This window comes from Haliotis cracherodii, unplaced genomic scaffold (assembly GCF_022045235.1).
Source record: "Haliotis cracherodii isolate W230 unplaced genomic scaffold, xgHalCrac1.p SCAF_9, whole genome shotgun sequence".
In the NCBI taxonomy this organism is placed as follows: domain Eukaryota; kingdom Metazoa; phylum Mollusca; class Gastropoda; order Lepetellida; family Haliotidae; genus Haliotis; species Haliotis cracherodii.
The window spans coordinates 56,976,405-56,989,699 of NW_027266343.1; positions in this window are offsets into that span (position 1 = coordinate 56,976,405).

Consider the following 13,295-nt stretch of genomic DNA (forward strand, 5'->3'; position numbering starts at 1 on the left):
TCGGGCTGGCCACGGGAGAACTTGTATGTTGCTTGCATTCAAAAAGTCTCTTGTAACACGTGCAGAATGTGGAGTGGCGTTATCCTGTTGCAACAGCGTTCTGGGATTATTCTGCAGGAATGGAAGTACGGCTGGTGTAAGGACCTGGTTGATATAGCCGTTAGCGTTGAGGTTACCATTTATAACCACCAGGTCGGTCTTGGTGTCACTGCAAATACCGCCCCAGATCATCACACTGCCAACGCCATGGGTGTGCACTTCCTGAACGCAGCAACGTGACGTACGGTCGCCTCTACGCCGGTAAACTAGCAATCGGCCGTCAGCACTGAAAACCTGGAACCTACTCTCATCGGTAAACAGCACTCTGTCCCAATGTCGTCTTTGCCAGCGTTGCACTGTACGAGCCCACCTCAATCTGTTGAGTCTATGTTGTCGGGTCAAGGTCATTCTCCTCAAAGGTCGATAAGTTCTCAAATCAAAATGGCGGAGACGTCGGGCTACAATCCTTCTGCTGACGGTGTGTTGGAAAGCATTTTGTGTTGATGACGTCACAGTGAGGAATCTGTTACGTAGGTGCAACATACGCAAATAGCGGTCTTCGTTGGGCGTGGTTACTCGTGGTCTTCCACTTCGTGATTTGTCTGATGTCCGGCCAGTATCTCTAAAACGTTTCACCAGTCTCTCGATGGTGGTTTTGTGACAGTTCATGATTTCTGCAAATCTGGTCAGAGTTTCACCCATCTGCAACATTCCTATTGCTCTCTCTCGCTGCTCAGACGTCAGACGTGGCATTCTTGTAGGTGAAACCTAAACGATTCAATGCTACAGAAGGTTTCTGTGCACAATTTATACCTCAATCTAGCACGAAATTTTCCTTATGTATTTTTTACAAAAAGAGGGAAAAACGTATTTCTCCGAAAATCACGTGCTGCAGATTCGCCACGACCCCTAGGAAATAATTGGTCCGTTTGGCAGAATGTTTTCATTTGGTATCGAATCATGGTTTTAGGTTTTGATCAAAACTGTGTCAACGTTTATAAAACCAGCGTTTCTTTTGCCCGTGAGTTTATAATGGTCGTCAGTTTTCAACAAATTTGCCAAACAGCACGAAAACGGTTGGGAACACATAGCTGGAATGCAACTTACCTATTCCCTGTGAACATGTGCAAGTGCTTCTCGTGATTTGCGAGAAAAGTGAATTTAATCAGTAAAAAATGCAAAATGATCACAAAGTTACCCGTATGTAATTCTGGTATAAAACATTGCAGGATTCTACTCTCTCATCACATGAAACCGTTTAAAACAACGAACATGCCTCGACTAACCGCAGAGCAGAGGGAGAGAGCCATCGGTATGTTGCAAATGGGAGCGATGCAGGAGCACGTTGCCAGGATCATGGGCTGCTTCAAGTGCACCATCGCCAGACTTGTCACACGTCACAGGCAAACTGGCAGTACTGCGGACAGGCCGAGGAGTGGAAGACCCAAGGTCACGACCGGTATTTACGGGTGCTTCACCTGAGGTCCTGGGCCCCGTTCCAAAAAGCGATAGTAGCGCTACGACTGTCGCCAGTCTATGTTAAAGTATGGGAGTTAAGATCGTCTTTGTGTTTCGATGGCTTTGTGAACGGGGCGCAGATTCCTAACTGTGACGTCATCATCCGCAAACGGCCTTGGCCATCTAGTCAGCAAAAGGACCGTTGCTTGACGAGCCCGCCTGTATGGTCTCCTGCCTATCGACCTTTCAAGGGCATGACGTTAACACGTCACAGACTGAGATGGGCCAGGACAGTACAGCAATGGCAGCAGGGAAATTGTCGAGGAGTGCTCTTCAGCGACGAGAGTAGGTGCCAGCTCTTCAAGTCTGATGGGCGGGTTCGAATCTACCGACGGCGTGGTGAACGCACAGCACGTTGTTGCGTCCAAGAAGTGGAGTGAGTATGGTTTTACGCTGCTTTTAGCAATATTCCAGAAATAACACGGCGGGGGACACCAGAAATTGGCTTCACACATTGTACCCATGTCAGGAATCGAACCCGGGTCTTTGGCGTGAACGAGCGAACGCTTTAACCATTAGGCCCCCCGACCGCCCCCGACGTCGTGTTAGGGCCTGCATCGTTGCTAGAGGGGGTCACATCCGATACTGAGCCATGTGTGTAGCACGAGACTTTAAAAGAGATCGATGTCGATTCTGCTTGTGTGATCGAATACTGGACAGTGCACCCAGTTTGATAAACGTGTCTGCAGAACTTTAAGTACATGGTTTTTTATCTTTGCATTTTCAAATACCGTTTTTGAATAATTGTATTTTTTAAACATCAACTGTTACTACATTTTGCGTCTGTTTTGATTTAGACCAGAAATTGTTTTGGTGGCGTTTCTTTTGCCCGTTAGTTTATATTGAGAGATGTTTTCGGCTGCTTGGGGAACATTGTGTAGAAGACATGAAACTAACATTACAAACATTGGAGAAGAACTATCAGAACCCCTTGGGTCTAACCATCAGTTTAAAAAACTGATTTCATCATAAAGAAATTTGTCTTTAAAGGTGAGTGAGTGAGTGAGTGAGTGAGTGAGTATGGTTTTACGCCGCTTTTAACAATAATCCAGCAATATCACGGCGTGGGGACACCAGAAATGGGCTTCACACATTGTAGCCATGTCGGGAATCGAAGGTCTTTAAAGGGAATTTACACTATTAAAGATCTCTGTACTGAAGATGATATAATGTCCTTCAATGAACTTATAACGAAAATACCAAATTAAAAGCACAATTATTGACTATTACCAGGTTCTATTAAACATACCAACATCCTGAAAAGATGCTATTAGAAATAACCACATTATCTTTTATAATAAAACTTTAAATACAATATTCTGTTAAATCACATCATACTGGCGTGCCAAAAATATATATACTGAACAAAAAAAGTTCCCGTGACATTGAATAAGATTTAATGCAAAGTCAAGTTTTTTACCAAATCTGAAACAATTTCGGTTAGCAACAGATAAAAGACTCCTGTAAGTGTTCAAATTGTTTAATTTGCCATACTGACTTCAGCAAATGCGTGATTTCATAAAAAAACACACACATGAACATGCCAAAATATCAATTTACAATTCAGTAGCGTGTGTGTCCACCTCTGGTTGCGATGCAAGCAACACATCTTCGTCTCATGGAATGGACCAGGCGTCGCACAAAGTCCTGTGAGATATCTGTTCATATATATCTGCTGGAGCATGTTTCGAAGTTCCTGGAGTGTCTGTGGAACACGTGTTTGACGTCGAAGGCGCCGATCCATCTCATCCCACATGTGCTCGATTGGTGAGAGATCAGGGGAGCGAGCCAGCAAGGGGATGACATTCACGTTGTTTTGTTGAAGAGAATCCTGAACAAGACGAGTAATATGAGCCCGGGCGTTGTCATGTTGATAGGTAATGCTTGGGCCATGACGACGCTAAAATGGTAGAACAACACGGACGATGATCTCGTCGCGGTAGCGCTGTCCATTGAATCCGTCCATCGCTGTGGCTGAGTTGAAAACGAGACTCGTCAGTGAATCGAACTTGTCCCCACTGCATGGCCGTCCAGCGGAGAAGCTGTCTGCACCAGTGTTGACGTGCTTGACTTTGGTTTCCTGTCAAAATGGGACGTCCGGCGGGTCTTCTGGCGACAATCCCTGCACATCTGAGGCGACGACGTACAGTTTATGTAGATATTCGTCGAAGGCCAGGGATGCTTCTTGCAGTCACTGTTGCTGGCTGGAATTGATTTCGTAGGTGTGTTGTTCGAATCCAGTTGTCTTGTCGATTATTGGTTACGCGTGGCCGAGGATGGTTTCTGACTGCATTCGTCTGTTGCCAACGTTGCCATAAACACCAAATGGCGTTTCTTTGGACGTTAAATTGTCTTGCAACATCACGTTGACTCGATCCTGCTTCAAGCATACCAATGGCTCGCAGACACTCATTTTCGGACAGGCGTGTCATTTCGTAATGTTAATTATTTGCGTAAATTTGTTGTTTTTCTGAGTGGTTGTTGTCAGCACGATGCTAAACATTGCATATGGAATCCCGTTAACGCACATGTTTTTTATACCCATTCTTGGGTAGTGAAATGCATGGGGCATGCATAAAAGTCAACTTTTGCATGGAATGCATGCTTTTCTGTAGCAGTTGCGTTTTTGTGACTTGATTCCATACATGTACTACAATATTGAAAGCCAAACTTTACTTGTTTGAAAAATACACTAAAATATTGGTGTCACAGGAGTGTTAAGAAAAAACAAGTATTAAGAAAAACAAATTGTCACTTTCTAATGACTTTAATCGATATTGTTCGGATGGAGAAATCAATTGCACACAAAAACAACACAATAAGACAGTTTGACAGAAAACTGAACTGTCTAGTTAATATGTCCCCATTTTGACCATGAACAATTTCCACTAATGTGCTGTAAGGATTTAGCTTCACACTTAATGATGACTGCATTAAGCATGGCAAATGTAGCCTGCTCGTTTCACCATTTGTTAACATTGCTGTACACCTGTAGCCAACCAATATTTGCTGTCTGCGGTATAGGTATGCAACCTACACCTGATTAATATTTCACATGGCATGTTACTCTATGTAAAACGATGTAACATCATATACTGAATTGAATAAAAAAAATTTTTTAAAAAGAAGAGAATATATATATTGTAGAATGTTAGTGTAATGAATATCAGTTAAAATATACTTAACCAAATTAAAAACTTCACAATCCTAAAACTTTAACATTTTGACCAGTTATCATTGTGGGCCCTTATTGTGTATTTTAACAGTAATAGCCACGTATTGTCTTCAGATACCACCCGTTTTTGTGCAGGTGAATCGATCAAAACCATGTGCACAGCACTATAGTGGCAAAATGGTTTTCCACGTGCAACTGGTCACGTGGCCATAATACCGCACGTGTTTTCAGCCATACTTGTAAGCAGTCATTAACAAAAAAAGAAAAACACAAGAAAACAAAAGTCTTTACGGCCATTTGTCATGCCACGCCTTTCAAATGTTCAACGTGAACGTGCCATTCGCATGTTGCAGACGGGAACGTTCGTAGCTGAAGTCGCAAGGACGATGGGTTGTAGTCGACGGACTGTTTATGATTTACAGACGCGTCTACAGCAAGCGGGTACCACCGCTTATCGCCCTCGGCCAGGTCGACCACGTGTGACGTCACATGCAGAGGATCGTCAGATTGTCTTACCTCACCTCCGTAACCGATTTTTGACGGCTACATCAACCAGAAATGAACTGTTTAGGGGTAGACTGAGTGCGCAAACTGTTCGAAACTGTCTGAGAACTGCTCACCTTCAAGCACGACGGCCATACTGCGGGCCGATTCTGACTCAATTACACAGACGTCAATTGGGGGCACAGCGACACTTACGATGGACTCAGAGGATTTGGAATCAAGTCGTCTTCAGTGATGAATCCCGATTTAATCTTCGATTTGCTGATGGTAGGGCGAGGGTGTGGAGGCGCCGTCATGAACGTTACGCCCAGTGTTGTGTACAGGAAGTTGACAGATTTCCAGGCTTCTTGTCATCCGTGGCAACCTCAACACTGCTGCTTACCGCGACCAGGTACTGGCACCAGAACTTCTGCCTTTTATGGCAGCACATGGACCCGGTTTGATCTTCAACCAAGACAATGCCAGATCCCACACGGCAATTTTGACAAGGAATTTCCTTAAGAATGCGGGAGTCAACGTCATGGACTGGCCGTCAAGGTCTCCCGACCTCAATCCCATCGAACACGTCTGGGATGCTCTTGGCAGAAGTCTGTGCACTCTCCAGAACCAACCACAGAATTTGCAAGATCTTGGCACCATTTTGCAGCAATAATGGCGTCGTCTTCACAATCATCTGATCACAAGCATCACAAGGTCCATGCGGAGGCGTTGTGTGGCAGTTGTCAACGCACATGGTGGCCATACACGCTACTGAACTTGTGTGCCATCAGATTCTCGTGCTTCGGACGTATTATTTAAACTGTTGATGTTATTACCGAATACCGTAGGTGCTTGGAACAAATTATGGTTACCATCGTTAATTAAAATTCTTTGGACATTAATGATTTAAAATTACCCTCTCTGATACATTTGTCCGTTGTATATCATATATGGGATCATTACTTTTAAAAATGTGAAGTTTTTAATTTGACTCAGTATATTAATATCTAATTTTGATAAAACTAAAGATGTTGATTTCAAGAAGGGAGGATCACTGTCAAAAACGAAACAGTTTTCATGAGGGTCTTAGAATTGAATGTGCCTCATTCTATTTTACTTCTGTATTATGTCAAGTAAAACTTCATCAATGGGTAAACAGGATGGTGCCTCTACGAGTTCTACAAGCGTGTCAACCCATTTCCTTTTGTTTTTGTTTTTTCAAGATTTTTTTTTATATTAAGGCAGTGTCCTTTTATATCGCTCAGAGGTTTGTGGACTAGACAATTTTTCAATTATTGAAACTATATACACGATTCCTTGGTGTGAAGTCGTCTAGGCCTACAGACACTGTGTGGATCAGTGTGGAAGATATCCATCTTAGCATGGAAACAAGAAGTTAACTATTAGTAGTATAGGTAATAGGGGTTCTGCCGCAACCCCACTGGAGTCGTATTTATATACCTATACTGCTACTACAGAGGGAATGTTTTATGTGTAAATGACTATGCGATTCAATGATAGTCATGAGATTAAGTTAAATTGGCTCTAGCAATGATAGTCATGAGATTAAGTTAAATTGGCTCTACAACAATGTCTGTAGAAGACGACAGAAAATGGAATAGAGCTATACGATGGGCTACAGGAGATTTTGGTTTCCGAAACTGCCCAATATTCCAGGTAGAAATTCTATCCGCAAACAAAGAAGGTGTAGAGCTAGGTTATCTATGCTGCTATACAAAAACAAAAGATACAAAAACTATCTTGTGCGCAAGCAAAAAGCCAACACAACTACACAAAAACGCGGTGTACAAAAGTAGCCGAAAATATGGTAGCCCTTACCAAAAATGCGCTCTAGTAACTATCGTTGAATCGCATAATCATTTTGGCATAAAAAATGCCACCTGTAGTAGCAGTATAGGTATATAAATCCTGCTCCAGTGGGGTTGCGGCAGAACCCCTATTACCTGTACTACTCTATTGTATATTAAATTAATAAATACGCCAAAATTAAGACATATCAAAATATGTTATAATGTGTTATTACAAGCAACAGATAACGGTAAATGTAATCGGGTCTCAAAAGTGAAACATTTCTTTTTTCAGTTCCGCTTCGGATTTCTGTGGAAATCACAATTACCACAAATAATGTTTTATTTTGAATGTTAAGGCTGAAACGTTCACTCGAGCAAGATTTGGACTCTTCTCATTTTAATGACCCAAACAAAACATATGAAATAACACTTTTTAAAAGATGTATTTGGAGTCAAATTGTATTAAGAATATTTCTCTTTCAGAATTTCGTACTGCATTATCGCCATTTCCTTGTAGTTCTCATCGTCATAAGATAGAAACCGGTAGATCTTGTAATATTCCATGGCATCTAAGATGATGACCAGTTTGTGAAGAGGGCTATATGGAAGATATCATCCCCTGATGATTCGTGTAAAATACAGAGTTGCGTCCCTTGGGCACCCATGATTGTGGGTTCGAATACTGTTCGTCCCGATTATGTTTCTAGTTTGTCAGTTCCATGGGTTGTAAACGTCTAAAATGGCATCACTTCGGGCTTTCCTACCACACCAAGCTGACATGCCATGCATGATATAACGGGAATATTGTACAAAGCTGCCTTTAACCCAACTCCCTCATTTACTCACAAATCCCGACGAGATAAACACTTCTCTAGAATTTATTTTGTACATTCAACAGAACATGATTTTTTTATAACTTCTAGCATCTACTAATGTAGATCTACAAAATTACGCAATTATTCAACATTACGAAATGACACGCCTTCCGAAAATGAGTGTCTGCGAGCCATTGGTATGCTTGAAGCAGGATCGAGTCAACGTGATGTTGAAAGACAATTTAACGTCCAAAAAAACACCATTTGGTGTTTTGGTGTTTATGGCAACGTTGGAAACAGACAAATGCAGTCAGAGATCATCCTCGGAGTGGCAGGCCACGCGTAACCAATAATCGACAAGACAACTGGATTCGAACAACACACCTACGAAATCGATTCCAGCCAGCAACAGTGACTACAAGAAGCATCCCTGGCCTTCGACGAATATCTTCACAAACTGTACGTCGTCGCCTCAGATGTGCAGGGATTGTCGCCAGAAGACCCGCCAGACGTCCCATTTTGACAGGAAACAACCGTCAAGCACGTCTACAGTGGCGCAGACAGCGTCTCCGCTGAATGGCCATGCAGTGGGGACAAGTTCCATGCACTGACGAGTCACTGACGTTTTCACCTCAGCCAGAGCGATGGACAGATTCGAGTGTCCCGACGTCGAGGTGACCGTTACGTCAATCATTGTGTGATGGAAGAAGATCGGTTCTGGGGCGGCAGGGTTATGGTATGGGGTGGGATTACAGCAAGACAGAAGACCCGTTTGATAGTGGTAGAGGGAAATCTCAATGGACAGCGCTACCGCGACGAGATCATCGGCCCTGTTTTTCTACCGTTTTTCTACAGGATTCTCTTCAACAAAACAACATGAATGTCATCCCCTGGCCGGCTCGCTCCCCTGATCTCTAACCAATCGAGCACATGTGGGATGAGATGGATCGGCACCTTCGACGTCAACCACGTGTTCAACAGACACTCCAGGAACTTCGAAACATGCTCGAGCAGATATGAACAGATAGCCCACATGACTTTGTGCGACGCCTGGTCCATTCCATGAGACGAAGATGTGTTGCTTGCATCGCAACCAGAGGTGGACACACACGCTATTGATTTGTAAATTGACATTTTGGCATGTTCATGTGTTTTTTTACGATATCACGCATTTTCTGAAGTCAGTATGGCAAATTAAACCCTTTGAACACTTACAGGAGTCTTTTATCTGTTGCAAACCGAAATTGTTTCAGATTTGGTAAAAAACTTGACTTTGCATTAAATCTTATTCAATGTCACAGGAACTTTTGTTGCTCAGTATATGATGTTAGTGTATCAGAAATGAATATAGTTAAGGCCCATAGCAGTACTTGTTCTTTTCTTTATTATGTAGATGCCCAACACGCTACCTCGTTTGTGAACATGGGCCGGTGAACTACATACTTCATTAATGAATAAAAGTATTAATCATCATTTACTGCTTGGAGTTTTCCCAGAAGTAAAACCATCCACACCCGTGAAGATCCGTGTTAGAATCTTCAGCAACCCATGCTTGCCTAAAAGGCGACCATGCTTGTGGTAAGAGGCGACTAACGGGATCGGATGGTCAAGCTCGCAGACTTGGTTGCTGCATGTCATCGTATCCCAAATGCGTGGATATATGCTCATGATATCTATCACTGGCTTGTTTGGTCCATACTCGATTATTTACAAAACTCTGTCATATAGCTCGTATATTGCAGAGTGCGGCGTTAAACAACAAACAAACAAACCCGAATAGTGAGTGAGTATGGTTGGAGACCAGAAATGGGCTTCACACATTGTACCCATGTCGTGAATCGAACGCGGGTCTTCGTCACGAGCGAACGCTTTAACAACTAGCCTACCTGACCGCCCTCTTCACGAATAAAGAAAATATTAGTGACCATTAACTTGTAATTGGGTACATTATTCCCAGAGGTGAAAACCTCCAGGCTTAACGCTCATTTGACGATACTTCTGTATTTGACCATGCTGAAAAGCCCAACACTTGACTGTGATAGAACGCCAATTAGTTAGGTATACAGGCAGGCTAAATTTGATTATAACATTGCTCGCCAAAATACTTTGTGGCCCCTATCGTATGATTTGTCTTTGTTAATAATTATGCTCGAATAAGTTTGGATTTACGCTGCTGTTAGCAATATCCCAGCAGTGTCACGGCGGGGGACACCAGACATGGACTATATATCGCTCGACAACGAATTTATCTCACCGACATTCCTTGGTACAGACCCGGAATATACAGGGCTGGCTGAAAAGTCTTCAGTCTTTTGGGATTCCAAGGGTATTCTGCTGATTGACTATCTTGAAAAAGGCCAGACTATCAATGGAAGATATTATGCTGACCTACTGAGACAGTTGCGGGAAGCTATCAAAGCTAAGCGACGGGGAATGCTCACTAAAGGAGTCCTGTTCCACCAAGACAATGCTCCTGTTCACAAATCGGTGGTTGCCATGTCAGCGATCCATGATTGTGGCTTCGAACTCATTGACCATCCCCCTTATTCACCCGATTTGGCCCCGTAAGACTTCCAACTGTTTCCAAAAAGGAAAAAGGAACTAGCCGGTCGCCATTTTCATAGTAATGACGCCATTTCCGCTGTGAATTACTTTTTTAAGGTGGCTGAAGAAAATTTCTTCTTGGCCGGCATCCAGGCCTTGCAGCATCGCTGGCAAAAGCTGGAAGGGGACTATGTGGAGAAACAAATGAAAACCATCGACTTGGTACGGGTCTTTCACAGTTAGGCTTAGAAGTTTTCAGCCATCCCTCGTATGTCCGAAGTTTCACCGAGTAAAACGCTTTGATTCAGCCATTTTTACAGCTAGCAGACGACGCAAACCGAATTACATTGCTACTTTCCTTTACCCAATGCTTTCGGATAACATCGGTTCATTATAGCTGAACGATACTTGTGACAGGTAAGCAAGGTAAATAAGGTGTGTTCCGATTTATTTCTCAGCGGGGTATCAGTCCATGCGTGACCAACTCGTCCCTGTGTTGTAGGTTACGGAAACATGCAAGTGGTGACGAATGCAAACGCAAGTGTATATTTGAATCTATCAACACGACAAGTAACAACATCAATTAATAGGACACAATACAGCTCTCGGTATACAGTGCGGCGTGGAACCCTCAATGTACATTTTTCCACATTTTTTAAACAAAACGTAATCCCAAAATTCATTTAAATACTAGGAATTATATTGATCGAAGTACATGTACCTATATCCTGACGCGCCTTCTGATTAGCTTGCGCCGTTTCGACGCATGGCGGTCTTCGAGAGGGGTGACGAGCCTTGTTGTAGGTTACGGAAACATGCGAGTTGTGACGAATGTATAGGTGAAAATAGGTCACGGAAACCTATATTTAAGTGCATGTGTACCGAGAAATGGTTAAATGGTGTGTGTGTGTGTGTGTGTGTGTGTGTGTGTGTGTGTGTGTGTGTGTGTTCGCGCGCGCGTGCACGTGTGTTTGGACTTATATGTGAAATTATCCTTCTGTGAATGTTAAACATTTCTGGATATGCAATCAACGAATGTATTGAATGTATTGAAATCTCTAAAACGCGCTGCTGTCTATAATCGCCGCCGTGTTCTTGTTATATCACGGCGTGTCAGTTTGTGGCAGGAAACACCGACGTGATGCAGGTCTTGGATGTTTACTTCTTGGGTGAAACCCACGAGCATGATTGTGTTGCTGGCGAACAAAAAAATATGTTAAGGGCTTCGAACCCACGACTATAGATTTCTGGCACACCCAAGGGATGCCACTCAGAACAGTGGTTTGCGGTTCCTAAGCTATACGACTGTCCCACCCGTGCTCCTGGTGTCTGCTGTGAATAGTGGTTTTAGAGGATGGAAATGTGTCTGAGAAATGGAGTGATGTACTAGATAAGTGGAAGAATGATTATTGTAAACTGTTGAATGGTGACGTCAGGATACAGAATGTTCAGTGTGACAGTGAGACTGGTGGCATACATATGTTGTTCGACGCTAAAATTGCTCTCTTGGAAGTAACCAGAGCGGTTGATAGAAGCCACTGTGGCAGGGTTCCTGGTGCTCACGGAATTCCGATGGAATGTCTTAAATCACGAAATGTTATTTCGGCGATGGACAATATCTTTAATATATGTTTTAGCACAGGGAAAATCCCTGCATTGTGGTTAAAGGGCATAATTAACCCCATACCAAAGTGTTCTACTTTAGATCCTGCGGATCCTTTATCATATAGAGGTTTGACCCTCACCAATGTACAAATTATATTGTAATATTTTAAATAACCATCTGCAATCTTGGGCTGAAAGCACAGGAGCTCTAAATGATGCACAAAATGGGTTCCGGAAGCGTAGATCAACTACGGATCATATTCACTCTGTTTGTTCTTTTATTGAAACTAGAAAATGTATTAAAAAGACACTTATTTTAATGGAGATATGGGATGGATTCCTCCGACAGTTAGACAGTGGATGTGTTATTGTTGTTAGATTAAATAAGTATGTTTTTATGTGGTCTGAACGTTATGCTGGTGGACGTGTGAAAAACTGGAATTTTCGTGTGAGGGCAAAGCTGAACGAATGGGGTCTGAATATTTCTGAGAATGTTAGCATGAAAAGTGTAGTTGTACGTGTGCATGCTATATGCATGGGAAAGTATGGGTCTGATTGGAATGAACTGTCATGCAATCCTGGTGGAAGAACGGGTGGTAATAAATTACGTACGTATAGAATGTTTAAAGATGGGTATGGGTGTGAAAGTTATGTAAGTATGTATATGCCTCGTTCTTACCGCTCTGTCTTCTCCGAATTTAGATCAGGTACTGCTCCTCTGAAGTTGGAAACAGGCAGGTATACGAATATGAATGTGAATGAAAGAGTGTGTTTTCAGTGTAAGGACAGTATTGAAGATGAATGTCATGTATTGCTGGATTGCCCTGTGTACGATGATTTGCGTGAAAGTTTATACGAAAAGGTCAGTTTCAGCTATCCCAACTTTCTAGAGTTATACAATACTGATAAACTTATTGTACTTTTTAAATATTATATATATCTTACAGCCTAAACCTGCTCCAACGAAGAAAAAATATGTTATATGGCTAGTTACGGGTCGTATATTTTACATACCCCTTTTACACCAATATATTTATGCTGTATATACTGTGATATATTTTAAGTCTCTCGTAACCCTTAACGGGTGGCTCACTTTAATGTCCTTTTATATGTATCTATGTAAATATTTTTGTGAGGTGAAACTCAAATAATCTGTCTATGAATAGCTATAGCTATAGCGTGGATCACCTTACAAAATGCACAGCTCGTTCAGGTATGACCAACTATACACTTATAGTGAACGTGGCCCCTCGGGAATGTATTTAAAAGGGCGGAAAGCCCATGTGTTATTGTTAACCCACCCTT